At 48.1% G+C, this 17,917-nt stretch overlaps 1 long non-coding RNA gene across 1 annotated transcript; it reads right to left on the minus strand.

The window, feature by feature from the left end:
• Positions 1-7,587: 7,587 nt before the first annotated feature.
• Positions 7,588-14,267, minus strand: LOC309524125. Its single transcript, XR_014215807.1, has 3 exons — positions 14,094-14,267; positions 13,944-14,033; positions 7,588-7,774 (listed from the first exon to the last, which is right to left on the minus strand). It is a non-coding gene; the product is annotated as an uncharacterized lncRNA (long non-coding RNA).
• Positions 14,268-17,917: the final 3,650 nt, after the last annotated feature.

Genomic DNA, 17,917 nt, shown 5'->3' on the forward strand with positions numbered 1-17,917 from the left:
GCCAACCCTTGAAGACTCCTGACTCTGCATCAGGATACAGTACTGCCCAGACTTTGAACCTGAGGGTTCTTCAGAAGGTCCCTTCAACAGATCCCCACTGATCCTGAAAAGTCATCAGACCTAGACATCTTTGCACCAGAACTGAAGGTCCCCATACCAGCTGCCTGGACTCCTCTTGGGCTCTCACACACAACCCTCCTATCTCTCTCAGGACCACAATAGCTGTGAAGATGCTAAGCCAGGCTAGAGTTTCAGAGATGCCACCAAGGTGCCCAGCTAGCTATCATGAGGTTACCCAGGAGGAGGAGGGAAGTGCATGGAATCACCTGCCATGACCAGGAAGAGCCTCCAGCTGCTATATAACATCTGGGTGGATGGGCATTTAACTAATGCCAACAGCTCTAGCACCAAGCTTGAAGAGGCAGAGCTTGGGGAAGAAGCAGAGCTATGGAGACAGAGCTTGAGAAAATTGCAGGAGTGGGGATCACTACCTGGCCCCATTTCCTACAGTGTCATTTCCTCTTTCCTGCCGCATCAGCTTGGCCATGTTTAAGAGAATCCAGTTCAGATCAGCAAGGAGTAACACCTGTCCTGAAGTTGGTGGGGGGCTCATGGTGAAGGCAAACGTCTTCATGTGCCCGTTAGGAAGGAAGCCCATTACTGGGGAAGGGGGTGTCTTGGTAATCAGGAGACTGGAGGCTGAAATGCTCACAAAGGGGGAGTTCACAACCAGGGAGAGGGGGAGTGGCAGTGTAGACTTTTGCCACCTGTAGCAAAAATTATACGTCCAGCACTGTTTGGGGCTGCAATCCTTTGCACGCTTAGCTGGGAGTAAGTTCCCCAACAGAGGGCTCATCCATACTTCTGTTTGTCCTGTACCTAGAAAGCAAGGGGCTGAGTGGTTTCCCCGCTTGCAAGCATCAACCTGGAGAAAACCCAAATGGCTATTTGCACTGATTGAGGAGTGTCTTCCCAGGGGTAAAGCAGGAGGGCAAAGGAAAGTGTGGACAAGCCCTGAGCATGTGTTACTTCTGAGAAAACATGCCTAAGATTGGTCTGTAAGTTTCATCAGTTTTGTATATTAAGCTACAAATGGCTTGCTAGAGCCATAAAGCAAGAAAGTAGGTATTACGATTGTGATTCTGCTCCCTCCCCTGAGGGTGAGGAAAGGAAATCTCTGAGTCTTCCCCATTGCTTCAAGTTTTGTGTAATACATCCCTGTGCTTGCCCTGTGTCAAGTGCTAGATCCTTCCTCCGCAAGGCCTGTCCCCTTTGGGCTCAAATATAAAATATCCCCTGGTCACTGCTCTGTAGCACTGGAGTACTGGCCATGGCTTTACTTCTGATTGGTCAGGCACTGCTGTTGACTAGGTGTATTTTAAGATCAAGGGTCATTGCAGGAAAACCACAATGTGTGGTTATGGGCACACACTCAATTTTCAACTGCTTTGTGGAAGTGAAAGCACATTTATGGTCCTTATGTCTACCGTGGGAGACTTCAGATATATATTCCAGGGATGGGGAACCTGTAGTCCTCCAGATTCTCAGCTTTCATCAGCCTCAGCTACCATTGCTAATGGCCTGGGGCTACTGGAGCTGTAGTCCAGCAACATCTGGGAGGCCACAGTAAGGCTCATACACACTTAGCTTTGCTCCGCATTTCTAGGCACAGGTCTGGGCTTTGTGGTTTTGGTTTTTTGGTTTTGTTTTGCCTTGCTGCTTTGTCCATAAAAAACTTGATTACTGTTGAATGGCAGCAAAGGGCAATCCTTAGAAAACGTAGATTGCTGTATGCTCCGATTTAGCTGTAAAGATTGGGTTTTCCTCAGGGGCGCCGACTTAAAAAAAATATTGGGGGGGCCCATACCGGGGTCCTGCCGCTGGTTCGCTCGGGTAGCCGGGAGAACGCAGTTCAAGGTGGCGGTGTTGGGGAGAGACCCTCGCTCAGGGCGCCACGAGAGTTGGCGGCCGGCGGCCTATCTGGGGGGTTTTGGAGGGTATTTCGGCGGAGCGATTGGGGAGGAGGGGGCTTGTTGCCAGATTCTTCAGCTGGGCCGGAGATCCGCTGCTGGGGGGTCCCTGGGCCGAGTTGTGAGCACGGCCTGCTGAAGGGAGATCCAGCTGATTGCGCGACGGGGACGGCCGGGGCTCTCCGGCTAGGGCGCGCGGCTGGCTGGCTGGCTGGCGAGGGAGCAGGTGGGGAGGAGGCGGGGAATGATTTCTTCACATTGCAGTCGAGACGGCTTGGCGATCCTTCAGCGTCCCCCTTCGGATCTGTGCAAGGAGACAGTGTGGTTTGGGGAGCCCGGGCGAGGTAAGGTCTCCCGTGAAGAAGGCTGAACCTCAGGCGACCAGAGATCTCTCTCAGGCTCCTTGCTAGTTTAGCACCAATTAAAAATCGTTTTATTTTTGTTTATTTTTAACAGAAAAAAAGCGTGGCCAGCTTCCCTTGCTTTCCGTTTCGGCTAGTGGGATGCTGACGTCCTCCGGGCTCTGCGGGCAGAAGCTGACAACGCCCCGTGACGAAAACACGGCTGGGGAGGCCGGCTTCCAACGGAAAGCTAGACAAGCCCAGCTTGGCAAGCGCCTCCGCAGCTCCTGCTCTCCACACCCACCACCAAAGGAGCCAACTTCTAGGGGCCGAAGTCCTGTTGCGTCCCCATAACATATTTGAGGTGGCGAGGCTCTCCCAAAGTTGATGAGCATTGCCATTCAAATGGCGTACATGCACTGCATCTTGTGATCGGTTATGTGGAGCGGGACTTTCCTGCTCTCCCCCCCCTCCACGTTTAATTCAAGTTGGCACCCCTGCCCCCCACCCCAAGAGAAGATCTCACTCTTATCCGACCCGGGGAAGCGAAAGGGGGGCTGTTGCGCCGCGTCTGCCGCTCGCCTGACAGCAGCAACGTCTCCCTTCCAAGCGCCGCCCTCAACGCGGAAATGCGCGCAGCGGATACGCGCAAGCGAGCTCTCCAGTTCAGCCTGCCCGCTACTCGCAGCCTTGCCCCGATAGGGCCGCTCTCGGCCCGCCTCCCTTCCCTGCCCTTCACCGGCGGAGACCGGTTTGGGCCGAAAAGAAGCCGCCCGCTCCCTCTGCGCCACGCGCGCCTGTTCCCCGGCAGCGCAGCGGGCCGAAAGCGAAGTGGCTTCAGCTGCAGCCCCGTTTAAAACAAACAAAAACGCCGAGCGGCTTCCTGATTGGCTGCACGGTCGGGTCAGATGGTGGTGCGTGTTTTCCACCTAGCAATTTCTTCTTTGACGTTTCGAATGGAAACAGAAGGGGAGGAGAGACAGTGGCTGGAGGAGGAGAAAAGGGGATGGCCGTGGGGTTTGATGATGATGATGATGGGGGGGGAGTGCAGAGCGATCTCCTTCTAAAGCTCTTTTTTTCCTCTTCCTCCTCCCCTTCACTGAAACATGGTGTGGTCCAAACCGGCAGCGGCGCTCTGCTGGAGGGGCGCCTGAGATTATTGGGGGGCAGAGCCCCCCCAAACGATTTTTTGAGGGGGCTCGGGCCCCCTCAGGCTCCATGGAGTCGGCACCTATGCTTTCATATGCTTGATGGTACCTTTTTGAGTAGGTCCGTCCTTCCTTCCTTCCTTCCTTCTATCTCTCTCGCTCTCTCTTTCTTTGTGTGTGCATATGAGAGAGAGAGAGGGAGTGCACAGATGGAAATATGTCAGAGGGAGGGGGTATTGTTTGAAGTTTCTTGATTATTTCACTCAAGCGAATGACCACATTTGCCTCTGTTTTAACTGCAGATCCTAATATTATTTTGGTTTTTAACCAGGGCCACATTCCCTTTCAGGCAATCTTCAAACAGCCACCAAACAAACAAACAAATAAATTTCTGTACCTGTATTCATCTGTAGTTCTCAGGGTGGTTCATAGCATATAAATAAGAGATAAAAACACAAAATAAATGCCTGTACAGTAGTGGGTGGGGCCGAGGCAAAAGGGGGTGGAACTACTAACATAGATCTTAATGTGTATTGGAGGCTAATTTCTGCACATGCTTACTCACGCTTCTCTGTCCTCCATCCAGACAAGTAAGAGGCCTAAATCAGACTTCCAGGACACCGTTCAGTCAGGCAAACATACTCAGGAACACATATTCCTTTAATAATGGAATCGCTCCCACAGAACTTACAAGTGCACCTTGAGGCATCTAGGTGGCCGTTGTTGAAACAGAACACTGAACCAGATCGGTCTCTAGTCTGATCAAGCAGGGATCTTTTCTTATGTTTTGTAAATCTTCATATTATTGCTGTCAAAATGTAACCAACAATGCACAACCCTGTTATGGAGAAGCATCATTTGAACTCTTTGGGCATCTTTTCTTCATGAGAATAGGGAAACTGTTGTTGGAACTCACTCTAAAGTGTGCATTATGTCAGTGTAAAGCAGCTTAACTGGCTTCAGTGCCAGCCCATTGCCTTACCTTGAGCCATGTCTTACCAACAATCTCTTTCCAGTAATTGTGCTTGTCCCCATAAAGTCAAAGAATTCAAGAGAAGCAGAGAAGGGGGTGCTGGATACTGACCCCCCCTTGCCGCTTCTGTTGGAAAAGGGGTGTGGTTTAAACAGCCTGGTCACCACGCCCCTTCCCATTGCCCCCTGCTCCTTTCCCTGCAAGGGTTCAGGTGAGTGCAAAACGTCTTGGGGTGCAGCAAGCTTTGGGGAGGGGCTGGGGGGAGGATGCAATGCTAGGGATGCAATTCCTAGGGAAAGAAAGTGCCCACGTGTTCAGTTATGGAAAACTTAATAAATATTTCATACAAAAATAAATAAATAAAATAAATACTCAATGACCTGCCTTTCAAGTAAGTAGAAATGAAGGAGCTGGTTGCCATGGTGAAATTATGATGACACTGTTACTCTGTAGTGGCAGTGCTGAAATCCTAAATCAGATTCAAGGGGGGGGGATTTCCCCCCAAGGCCAAGCCTACCAGCTAACAGTGACCTGTAGTTTTCCAGTAAAACATGAAATGGTGCACATGCTACATCTTGTTTGTGCGCTTATCAGGCATGTCCAAGGTCCATTTTGGGGGCCTAATCCAGCCCACCAGTCAGTTTAATCTGGCCCCTGTGGCAGTTTATTTCCTGGGGTAAAACCCTAAAAAAGGGGCTGTTTTGGCGGCCCTCACGGCCCTTCACTTCATCAAATCTGGCCCTCTTTGAAAAAAGATTTTTTAAAAAAAAAAAATTATTGGGTTTTCAAATTTTATACAAAACACAACACAGACACAAAGACACAGACGCAAACATGCATAATTTCAGAATCTTACTTTCTTAACCACTTCCCCTGACTTCCCCGCACCTCCCCCTCATACATCCCAATTCCAATAGTTAACTCAGCAAGTTCTTATTTACCAGATTTAGCTTAAACCTCAATTAATTCGTAATACTAATCTTTTACGTCTTTTCCTAAAGTCGACCCAAGTTCCCTTCCACAGATTTCCCACTTTTATAGTAATTACTAAACATACTTAGAAATAAGAGAACAACATAAAATTGTACACCCTTTGGATTCAAAAACTCTCCCTCCCCCCTCCCCGGTTTCAATCCCCAAAATATGTCCATCATATCAGTTCTTAGCCTGGATTCCTCACGTCCGAGGCCTTCAAATCTCTCTCAATCCCTCTCTGCCGGTTTTGTTGATAGCCCTTTATATTGGTCATCAAGTCTCGGAGGAGCTCTATCCCAGCAAACTCCATGTTACTTCCAACCAGTCCTCCATTTTCAAAAGCGGAGCCCAAATCATGTTTCTTGCTTCTTTTGAGTCCAAATGTCCCAAAAGCTCCAACTTTTATCTTGGTCAGATTTGTAATCCATATTTCTTCCGATCTCCCCATGAAGAGATCACTCCATTCTTCATTCTTAATTTCAGTCCAAATTCTCAATGTCCAAATCTTGTTTTCCTTGTAATTCTTTTTTGTAGGCCTCTGGTTGTCCCTTTCCACCTGCAACACTTCAGCTCCTCCTTCCCACTCCTCTAAATTTGCAGATGTCCTCTTTGAAAAAAGATTGGACAGGGTTACAGTCAAAGAGTTCGAGAGAAGCAGAGAAGCGGGTGCTGGATGTCCAGAGTTTCATTCTCTCCCGTGCTGCAGAGTGTGTGTGACTACTGGATCACATACTCTGTGTGTTGACGTTCCATTCTTTGGAAGAGAGGGAACAGAAGGAACTGTGCGCCACTTCCGTCTTCTTTGTTCTGTGTTCTGTTGTTCTCTCTCGGACGGTCCACCCCCATGGTGCTTCCCTTGGAAAAGGGGTGTGGTTTAAGCAGCCCGGTTGCCCTACCCTTTCCCATTGTGCCCTGTCCCTTTCCCTGCAAGGGTTCAGGTGAGTGCAAAATGCCTACTATAAACGCATGCAGAAAGACAAACGCATTTTACCACCCTCCTCCCATGTTAATCACAACACTATACAACACGATACAATAAAAATACGTTTATTGGCATTTCAAGTTAAGACCTTCCAAAATGGCTTGAGATACAAAGTCTTTCTTCTTTCTGTTTCCTGTTTCCGAGAGATTTGAATTGGGAAATCCTTTCGATTCTTCATTAATAAGAGGCAGTGGGGTGAGGGAGGCCATGGCCACATCCACACCATTTAATGCGCTATGAAGCCGCTTTAAACACTCATGGCTTAAACACCCCCAAAGACTCTGGGAGCTATAGTTGGAAAAGGGTGCCAAGAGTTGTTAGGGGGCCCCGTTCCCTGCCAAGAAGGGAACCCTACCTCTACCCCTACCCCCACCCCCACCCCTACCCCTGACGCTAACCCTAACCCTAACGCTAACCCATAAGCCTTAACTAGAGCTACAATTCCCAGAGTTCCCTGGCAAAAAGGGAACCCTAACCCTGTCCCCTAACTAGAGCTACAATTCCCAGAGTTCCCTGGCATGAAGGGAACCCTACCCCCACCCCCACCCCACCCTACCCCTAATCCTAATCCTAATACTTAACCACCGTAACAAGTCTCCGTCCCCTTAACCACCTACAGTTCCCAGAATCCCTGAGGCGAAGCCATGCCTGTTTAAAGTGACTTCATAGCAGTTCAGTGGTGCACCTAATGTGGCCTAATGTTCCCTCCCTCATTTTCTTCTCTCTCCCCACTGCCCCATCACTTGCAATGCAGCAGATGTCCGCCTGCAGTCTCCCTTCAAGGCTCCTTATCTCAAGTTTGGCCACAGCCTTGTCCATTCCATTTCTGTTTCCTGTTTCCGAGAGATCTGAATTGGGAAATCCTTTCGATTCTTCATTAATAAGAGGCAGTGGGGTGGGGGAGGCCATGGCCACATCCACACCATTTAATCCGCTATGAAGCTGCTTTAAACACTCATGGCTTAAAGACCTCCAAAGACTCTGGGAGGTATAGTTGGAAAAGGGTGCCAAGAGTTGTTAGGGGACCCCGTTCCCTGCCAAGAAGGGAACCCTACCTCTACCCCTACCCCCACCCCTACCCCTGACGATAACCCTAACTCTAACGCTAACCCTTAAGCCTTAACTAGTGCTACAATTCCCAGAGTTCCCTGGCAAAAAGGGAACCCTAACCCTAACCCTGCCCCCTAACTAGAGCTACAATTCCCAGAGTTCCCTGGCAAGAAGGGAACCCTAACCCTGCCCCCTAACTAGAGCTACAATTCCCAGAGTTCCCTGGCAAAAAGGGAACCCTAACCCTAACCCTGCCCCCTAACTAGAGCTACAATTCCCAGAGTTCCCTGCCAAGGGAACCCCAACCCTACCCCTGCCCCTGACGCTAACCCTAACTCTAACCCTTAACTAGAGCTACAAGAAGGGAACCCTACCCTCACCCCTACCCCTAATCCTAATCCTAATACTTAACCACTGTAACAAGTCTCCGTCCCCTTAACCACCTACAGTTCCCAGAATCCCTGAGGGGAAGCCATGCCTGTTTAAAGTGACTTCATAGCAGTTCAGTGGTGCACCTAATGTGGCCTAATGTTCCCTCCCTCATTTTCTTCTCTCTCCCCACTGCCCCATCACTTGCAATGCAGCAGATGTCCGCCTGCAGTCTCCCTTCAAGGCTCCTTCTCTCAAGTATGGCCACGGCCTTGTCCATTCCTCACTGCCAGTATTTCACGTTAACTTCTCCGATGTAAATAGGGATGTCCTGCGGTTCTCTTGATGACTTTTAAGACTGGACCTGGGGAAAACCCACCGGCTCCAGACATCCCTGTAAGGCAAAGGCAAACAGGTGAGTGGGATGGCCAGCACCCGACAGCGTCCCCCCAGATTCCTCCTCTGTTTGGCTGCCTGTTAACAAACAAGGCTTCCAAACCAGTTTGCACCATCTCAGCCAGCGTAGCCTCGCAACATCCACTAGCCTGAATGCAAATTCTTCCGACAACCATCCACCAGCTGCAACCTCATCAGGTCCATTGCCAGACATCAACCAGCTTCAGAGCTGAGAGTCACCTTCAAGTAGCGATCCCACCAGCAAGTGATCTTTGTACTTGCCTTCTCCTTGCTCCACAGCATCCCAGCACCGGGTGATTGCCTCCTTCCGCTTGCCAGCTTGCCACCACGGGGCAGGAGACCACCAGGGCCACAGCATCCCAGCACCGGGCAATTGCCTCCTTCCGCTTGCCAGCTTGCTGCCACGGGACAGATCACCTGGGCTGAGTGCCACCGATCTGCCCATTTCTCTCTGGGGAGGGCAACTGCTGAGACTTGCGCCTGGGCCCACATTTATACCCGCTCAGCAGCCAAATGTTTTTGTGACATCACAATCAACCCACGGACAATGGCAGCAGCTGGGGAGGCATCACCATCACTCCCTCAGCCCTCACAATGGTGAGCACAGCTCAGCAGCCAAAACACACACACACACAAGTTGTGCCAATATCTGTGAAGGCCACACCGGAAACCCAAAGGGGCAGGAGGGGGACATTTTTCGGCCCAGTGGTTACATTTCCCTCCACACAACACTAGTCCAATACACAAATGAACAGAGCAATGAAAGCAAGCCTTATCTTTGCACAGGAAGCTGTTCAAGGAATGACATGCAGAGAGAAAGTTAGCATCTCAGGAAAAAAACACTTTTTCATCAGTCAATCAATCAATCAATCAATCAATCAATCATTTATTGTATTTGACTAAAACCCATTATGAATCCAGTCACAAAAGAACCAAACCCAATGACGAAAACTATGGCTCCCACATTCTTGGGGGGGGGGGGAGCCAGGTGGATGCCATGTGAAATGAGCGATGTGTCAAGTGATGGATACATACTACCTCCAGGTTCAGAGGCGGCATATTTCTGCATATCAGTTCCTGAGAATCACGAGGGCTGCTGTGGTCAGATTCTGCTTGCAGTTTTTGCACAGGCATCTGGGGGAATGGGATGCTGAACTTGGGCCACTGGCCTGATCCAGGCAGCTTTCTTAGGTTACAAAGGAAGACTTCCAAGAGAATACTTTTAATGTAGCACTCCAAGAAATGCTGCAAGTTTCAGAAAGTCAAATAATGCACTCCAAAATCAGAAATTTTGAAACCATTTCAGCACTGTGCCATTTTACTTTCCCCCTGCATCTTTTGCCCAGTAGAACCCCAGACCATGTTTTAATCTTTAATCAATAGTGTATCTTGCCTTCTGGGAGTGTGAATCAGATGTGCAAACTGCAAATGCAGCAAGAACAGCTGCTGGGAGGCTTGGCTAGTTTTGGATAAGAGCAGCGAAGAAGTTTTTGCTTCCTGGGAGATGTTATTTCTCCATTAACTGAAAGTTACTCAGAGTTTTCATATGCTCGATGGTACCTTTCTGAGTAGTTCCTTCCTTCCTTCCTTCCTTCCTTCCTTCCTTCCTTCCTTCCTTCCTTCCTTCCTTCCTTCCTTCATCTCTCTCGCTCTCTCTTTGTGTGTGCATATGAGAGAGAGAGAGAGCGCACAGATGGAAATATGTCAGAGGGAGGGGGTATTATTTGAAGTTTCTTGATTATTTCACTCAAGCGAATGACCACATTTGCCTCTGTTTTAACTGCAGCTCCTGATATTATTTTGGTTTTTAACCAGGTCCACATTCCCTTTCAGGCAATCTTCAAACAGCCACCAAACAAACAAACAAACAAACAAACAAACAAATTTCTGTACCTGTATTCATCTGTAGTTCTCAGGGTGGTTCATAGCATATAAATAAGAGATAAAAACACAAAATAAATGCCTGTACAGTAGTGGGTGGGGCCGAGGCAAAAGGGGGTGGAACTACTAACATAGATCTTAATGTGTATTGGAGGCTAATTTCTGCACATGCTTACTCACCCTTCTCTGTCCTCCATCCAGACAAGTAAGAGGCCTAAATCAGACTTCCAGGACACCTTTCAGTCAGGCAAACATACTCAGGAACACATATTCCTTTAATAATGGAATCGCTCCCACAGAACTTACAAGTGCACCTCCACAACTTTGCTTTAGGTACAGTAAGGGGGTGATTTTAGTAACAATTTTAACATACTGTGGAGGAGTCATATGTAGTGGCTGCATTGAAATGAGCACTATTGTGCGCATGCCCAACTTGTGGGCTTCCCAGAGGCATCTAGGTGGCCGTTGTTGAAAGAGAACACTGAACCAGATCGGTCTCTAGTCTGATCAAGCAGGGATCTTTTCTTATGTTTTGTAAATCTTCATATTATTGCTGTCAAAATGTAACCAACAATGCGCAACCCTGTTATGGAGAAGCATCATTTGAACTCTTTGGGCATCTTTTCTTCATGAGAATAGGGAAACTGTTGTTGGAACTCACTCTAAAGTGTGCATTATGTCAGTGTAAAGCAGCCTAACTGGCTTCAGTGCCAGCCCATTGCCTTACTTTGAGCCATGTCTTACCAACAATCTCTTTCCAGTAATTGTGCTTGTCCCCATAAAGTCAAAGAATTCAAGAGAAGCAGAGAAGGGGGTGCTGGATACTGACCCCCCCTTGCCGCTTCTGTTGGAAAAGGGGTGTGGTTTAAACAGCCTGGTCACCACGCCCCTTCCCATTGTCCCCTGCTCCTTTCCCTGCAAGGGTTCAGGTGAGTGCAAAATGCCTTGGGGTGCAGCAAGCTTTGGGGAGGGGCTGGGGGGAGGATGCAATGCTAGGGATGTAATTCCTAGGGAAAGAAAGTGGCCACGTGTTCAGTTATGGAAAACTTAATAAATATTTCATACAAAAATAAATCAATAAAATAAATACTCAATGACCTGCCTTTCAAGTAAGTAGAAATGAAGGAGCTCGTTGCCATGGTGAAATTATGATGACACTGTTACTCTGTAGTGGCAGTGCTAAAATCCTAAGTCAGATTCAAGGGGGGGATTTCCCCCCAAGGCCAAGCCTACCAGCTAACAGTGACCTGTAGTTTTCCAGTAAAACATGAAATGGTGCACACGCTACATCTTGTTTGTGCGCTTATCAGGCATGTCCAAGGTCCATTTTGGGGGCCTAATCCAGCCCACCAGTCAGTTTAATCTGGCCCCTGTGGCAGTTTATTTCCTGGGGTAAAACCCTAAAAAAGGGGCTGTTTTGGCGGCCCTCACGGCCCTTCACTTCATCAAATCTGGCCCTCTTTGAAAAAAGATTTTTTTTAAAAAAAAAATTATTGGGTTTTCAAATTTTATACAAAACACAACACAGACACAAAGACACAGACACAAACATGCATAATTTCAGAATCTTACTTTCTTAACCACTTTCCCTGACTTCCCCGCACCTCCCCCTCATACATCCCAATTCCAATAGTTAACTCAGCAAGTTCTTATTAACCAGATTTAGCTTAAACCTCAATTAATTCGTAATACTAATCTTTTACGTCTTTTCCTAAAGTCGACCCAAGTTCCCTTCCACAGATTTCCCACTTTTATAGTAATTACTAAACATACTTAGAAATAAGAGAACAACATAAAATTGTACACCCTTTGGATTCAAAAACTCTCCCTCCCCCCTCCCCGGTTTCAATCCCCAAAATATGTCCATAATATCAGTTCTTAGCCTGGATTCCTCACGTCCGAGGCCTTCAAATCTCTCTCAATCCCTCTCTGCCGTTTTTGTTGATAGCCCTTTATATTGGTCATCAAGTCTCGGAGGAGCTCTATCCCAGCAAACTCCATGTTACTTCCAACCAGTCCTCCATTTTCAAAAGCGGAGCCCAAATCATGTTTCTTGCTTCTTTTGAGTCCAAATGTCCCAAAAGCTCCAACTTTTATCTTGGTCAGATTTGTAATCCATATTTCTTCCGATCTCCCCATGAAGAGATCACTCCATTCTTCATTCTTAATTTCAGTCCAAATTCTCAATGTCCAAATCTTGTTTTCCTTGTAATTCTTTTTTGTAGGCCTCTGGTTGTCCCTTTCCACCTGCAACACTTCAGCTCCTCCTTCCCACTCCTCTAAATTTGCAGATGTCCTCTTCGAAAAAAGATTGGACAGGGTTACAGTCAAAGAGTTCGAGAGAAGCAGAGAAGCGGGTGCTGGATGTCCAGAGTTTCATTCTCTCCCGTGCTGCAGAGTGTGTGTGACTACTGGATCACATACTCTGTGTGTTGACGTTCCATTCTTTGGAAGAGAGGGAACAGAAGGAACTGTGCGCCACTTCCGTCTTCTTTGTTCTGTGTTCTGTTGTTCTCTCTCGGACGGCCCACCCCCATGGTGCTTCCCTTGGAAAAGGGGTGTGGTTTAAGCAGCCCGGTTGCCCCACCCTTTCCCATTGTGCCCTGTCCCTTTCCCTGCAAGGGTTCAGGTGAGTGCAAAATGCCTACTATAAACGCATGCAGAAAGACAAACGCATTTTACCACCCTACTTCCCATGGTAATCACAACACTATACAACACGATACAATAAAAATACGTTTATTGGCATTTCAAGTTAAGACCTTCCAAAATGGCTTGAGATACAAAGTCTTTCTTCTTTCTGTTTCCTGTTTCCGAGAGATTTGAATTGGGAAATCCTTTCGATTCTTCATTAATAAGAGGCAGTGGGGTGAGGGAGGCCATGGCCACATCCACACCATTTAATGCGCTATGAAGCCGCTTTAAACACTCATGGCTTAAACACCCCCAAAGACTCTGGGAGCTATAGTTGGAAAAGGGTGCCAAGAGTTGTTAGGGGGCCCCGTTCCCTGCCAAGAAGGGAACCCTACCTCTACCCCTACCCCCACCCCCACCCCTACCCCTGACGCTAACCCTAACCCTAACGCTAACCCTTAAGCCTTAACTAGAGCTACAATTCCCAGAGTTCCCTGGCAAAAAGGGAACCCTAACCCTGTCCCCTAACTACAGCTACAATTCCCAGAGTTCCCTGGCAAAAAGGGAACCCTAACCCTGCCCCCTAACTAGAGCTACAATTCCCAGAGTTCCCTGGCATGAAGGGAACCCTACCCCCACCCCCACCCCACCCTACCCCTAATCCTAATCCTAATACTTAACCACCGTAACAAGTCTCCGTCCCCTTAACCACCTACAGTTCCCAGAATCCCTGAGGCGAAGCCATGCCTGTTTAAAGTGACTTCATAGCAGTTCAGTGGTGCACCTAATGTGGCCTAATGTTCCCTCCCTCATTTTCTTCTCTCTCCCCACTGCCCCATCACTTGCAATGCAGCAGATGTCCGCCTGCAGTCTCCCTTCAAGGCTCCTTATCTCAAGTTTGGCCACAGCCTTGTCCATTCCATTTCTGTTTCCTGTTTCCGAGAGATCTGAATTGGGAAATCCTTTCGATTCTTCATTAATAAGAGGCAGTGGGGTGAGGGAGGCCATGGCCACATCCACACCATTTAATGCGCTATGAAGCTGCTTTAAACACTCATGGCTTAAACACCCCCAAAGACTCTGGGAGCTATAGTTGGAAAAGGGTGCCAAGAGTTGTTAGGGGACCCCGTTCCCTGCCAAGAAGGGAACCCTACCTCTACCCCTACCCCCACCCCTACCCCTGACGATAACCCTAACTCTAACGCTAACCCTTAAGCCTTAACTAGTGCTACAATTCCCAGAGTTCCCTGGCAAAAAGGGAACCCTAACCCTAACCCTAACCCTGCCCCCTAACTAGAGCTACAATTCCCAGAGTTCCCTGGCAAGAAGGGAACCCTAACCCTGCCCCCTAACTAGAGCTACAATTCCCAGAGTTCCCTGGCAAAAAGGGAACCCTAACCCTAACCCTGCCCCCTAACTAGAGCTACAATTCCCAGAGTTCCCTGCCAAGGGAACCCCAACCCTACCCCTGCCCCTGACGCTAACCCTAACTCTAACCCTTAACTAGAGCTACAAGAAGGGAACCCTACCCTCACCCCTACCCCTAATCCTAATCCTAATACTTAACCACTGTAACAAGTCTCCGTCCCCTTAACCACCTACAGTTCCCAGAATCCCTGAGGGGAAGCCATGCCTGTTTAAAGTGACTTCATAGCAGTTCAGTGGTGCACCTAATGTGGCCTAATGTTCCATCCCTCATTTTCTTCACTCTCCCCACTGCCCCATCACTTGCAATGCAGCAGATGTCCGCCTGCAGTCTCCCTTCAAGGCTCCTTCTCTCAAGTATGGCCACGGCCTTGTCCATTCCTCACTGCCAGTATTGCACGTTCACTTCTCCGATGTAAATAGGGATGTCCTGCGGTTCTCTTGATGACTTTTAAGACTGGACCTGGGGAAAACCCACCGGCTCCAGACATCCCTGTAAGGCAAAGGCAAACAGGTGAGTGGGATGGCCAGCACCCGACAGCGTCCCCCCAGATTCCTCCTCTGTTTGGCTGCCTGTTAACAAACAAGGCTTCCAAACCAGTTTGCACCATCTCAGCCAGCGTAGCCTCGCAACATCCACTAGCCTGAATGCAAATTCTTCCGACAACCATCCACCAGCTGCAACCTCATCAGGTCCATTGCCAGACATCAACCAGCTTCAGAGCTGAGAGTCACCTTCAAGTAGCGATCCCACCAGCAAGTGATCTTTGTACTTGCCTTCTCCTTGCTCCACAGCATCCCAGCACCGGGTGATTGCCTCCTTCCGCTTGCCAGCTTGCCACCACGGGGCAGGAGACCACCAGGGCCACAGCATCCCAGCACCGGGCAATTGCCTCCTTCCGCTTGCCAGCTTGCTGCCACGGGACAGATCACCTGGGCTGAGTGCCACCGATCTGCCCATTTCTCTCTGGGGAGGGCAACTGCTGAGACTTGCGCCTGGGCCCACATTTATACCCGCTCAGCAGCCAAATGTTTTTGTGACATCACAATCAACCCACGGACAATGGCAGCAGCTGGGGAGGCATCACCATCACTCCCTCAGCCCTCACAATGGTGAGCACAGCTCAGCAGCCAAAACACACACACACACAAGTTGTGCCAATATCTGTGAAGGCCACACCGGAAACCCAAAGGGGCAGGAGGGGGACATTTTTCGGCCCAGTGGTTACATTTCCCTCCACACAACACTAGTCCAATACACAAATGAACAGAGCAATGAAAGCAAGCCTTATCTTTGCACAGGAAGCTGTTCAAGGAATGACATGCAGAGAGAAAGTTAGCATCTCAGGAAAAAAACACTTTTTCATCAGTCAATCAATCAATCATTTATTGTATTTGACTAAAACCCATTATAAATCCAGTCACAAAAGAACCAAACCCAATGACGCAAACTATGGCTCCCACATTCTTGGGGGGGGGGGAGCCAGGTGGATGCCATGTGAAATGAGCGATGTGTCAAGTGATGGATACATACTACCTCCAGGTTCAGAGGCGGCATATGTCTGCATATCAGTTCCTGAGAATCACGAGGGCTGCTGTGGTCAGATTCTGCTTGCAGTTTTTGCACAGGCATCTGTGAGAATGGGATGCTGAACTTGGGCCACTGGCCTGATCCAGGCAGCTTTCTTAGGTTACAAAGGAAGACTCCCAAGAGAATACTTTTAATGTAGCACTCCAAGAAATGCTGCAAGTTTCAGAAAGTCAAATAATGCACTCCAAAATCAGAAATTTTGAAACCATTTCAGCACTGTGCCATTTTACTTTCCCCCTGCATCTTTTGCCCAGTAGAACCCCAGACCATGTTTTAATCTTTAATCAATAGTGTATCTTGCCTTCTGGGAGTGTGAATCAGATGTGCAAACTGCAAATGCAGCAAGAACAGCTGCTGGGAGGCTTGGCTAGTTTTGGATAAGAGCAGCGAAGAAGTTTTTGCTTCCTGGGAGATGTTATTTCTCCATTAACTGAAAGTTACTCAGAGTTTTCATATGCTCGATGGTACCTTTCTGAGTAGTTCCTTCCTTCCTTCCTTCCTTCCTTCCTTCCTTCCTTCCTTCCTTCATCTCTCTCGCTCTCTCTTTGTGTGTGCATATGAGAGAGAGAGAGAGCGCACAAATGGAAATATGTCAGAGGGAGGGGGTATTATTTGAAGTTTCTTGATTATTTCACTCAAGCGAATGACCACATTTGCCTCTGTTTTAACTGCAGCTCCTGATATTATTTTGGTTTTTAACCAGGTCCACATTCCCTTTCAGGCAATCTTTAAACAGCCACCAAACAAACAAACAAACAAACAAACAAATTTCTGTACCTGTATTCATCTGTAGTTCTCAGGGTGGTTCATAGCATATAAATAGGAGATAAAAACACAAAATAAATGCCTGTACAGTAGTGGGTGCGGCCAAGGCAAAAGGGGGTGGAACTACTAACATAGATCTTAATGTGTATTGGAGGCTAATTTCTGCACATGCTTACTCACGCTTCTCTGTCCTCCATCCAGACAAGTAAGAGGCCTAAATCAGACATCCAGGACACCGTTCAGTCAGGCAAACATACTCAGGAACACATATTCCTTTAATAATGGAATCGCTCCCACAGAACTTACAAGTGCACCTTGAGGCATCTAGGTGGCCGTTGTTGAAACAGAACACTGAACCAGATCGGTCTCTAGTCTGATCAAGCAGGGATCTTTTCTTATGTTTTGTAAATCTTCATATTATTGCTGTCAAAATGTAACCAAGAATGCGCAACCCTGTTATGGAGAAGCATCATTTGAACGCTTTGGGCATCTTTTCTTCATGAGAATAGGGAAACTGTTGTTGGAACTCACTCTAAAGTGTGCATTATGTCAGTGTAAAGCAGCCTAACTGGCTTCAGTGCCAGCCCATTGCCTTACTTTGAGCCATGTCTTACCAACAATCTCTTTCCAGTAATTGTGCTTGTCCCCATAAAGTCAAAGAATTCAAGAGAAGCAGAGAAGGGGGTGCTGGATACTGACCCCCCCTTGCCGCTTCTGTTGGAAAAGGGGTGTGGTTTAAACAGCCTGGTCACCACGCCCCTTCTCATTGCCCCCTGCTCCTTTCCCTGCAAGGGTTCAGGTGAGTGCAAAACGCCTTGGGATGCAGCAAGCTTTGGGGAGGGAATGGGGGGAGGATGCAATGCTAGGGATGTAATTCCTAGGGAAAGAAAGTGCCCACGTGTTCAGTTATGGAAAACTTAATAAATATTTCATACAAAAATAAATAAATAAAATAAATACTCAATGACCTGCCTTTCAAGTAAGTAGAAATGAAGCAGCTGCTTGCCGTGGTGAAATTATGATGACACTGTTACTCTGTAGTGGCAGTGCTGAAATCCTAAGTCAGATTCAAGGGGGGGGGGGATTTCCCCCCAAGGCCAAGCCTACCAGCTAACAGTGACCTGCAGTTTTCCAGTAAAACATGAAATGGTGCCCACGCTACATCTTGTTTGTGCGCTTATCAGGCATGTCCAAGGTCCATTTTGGGGGCCTAATCCAGCCCACCAGTCAGTTTAATCTGGCCCCTGTGGCAGTTTATTTCCTGGGGTAAAACCCTAAAAAAGGGGCTGTTTTGGCGGCCCTCACGGCCCTTCACTTCATCAAATCTGGCCCTCTTTGAAAAAAGATTTTTTTAAAAAAAAATTTATTGAGTTTTCAAATTTTATACAAAACACAA

The sequence above is a fragment of the Podarcis vaucheri genome (assembly GCF_965113315.1).
Source record: "Podarcis vaucheri genome assembly, chromosome: Z".
In the NCBI taxonomy this organism is placed as follows: Eukaryota; Metazoa; Chordata; class Lepidosauria; order Squamata; family Lacertidae; genus Podarcis; species Podarcis vaucheri.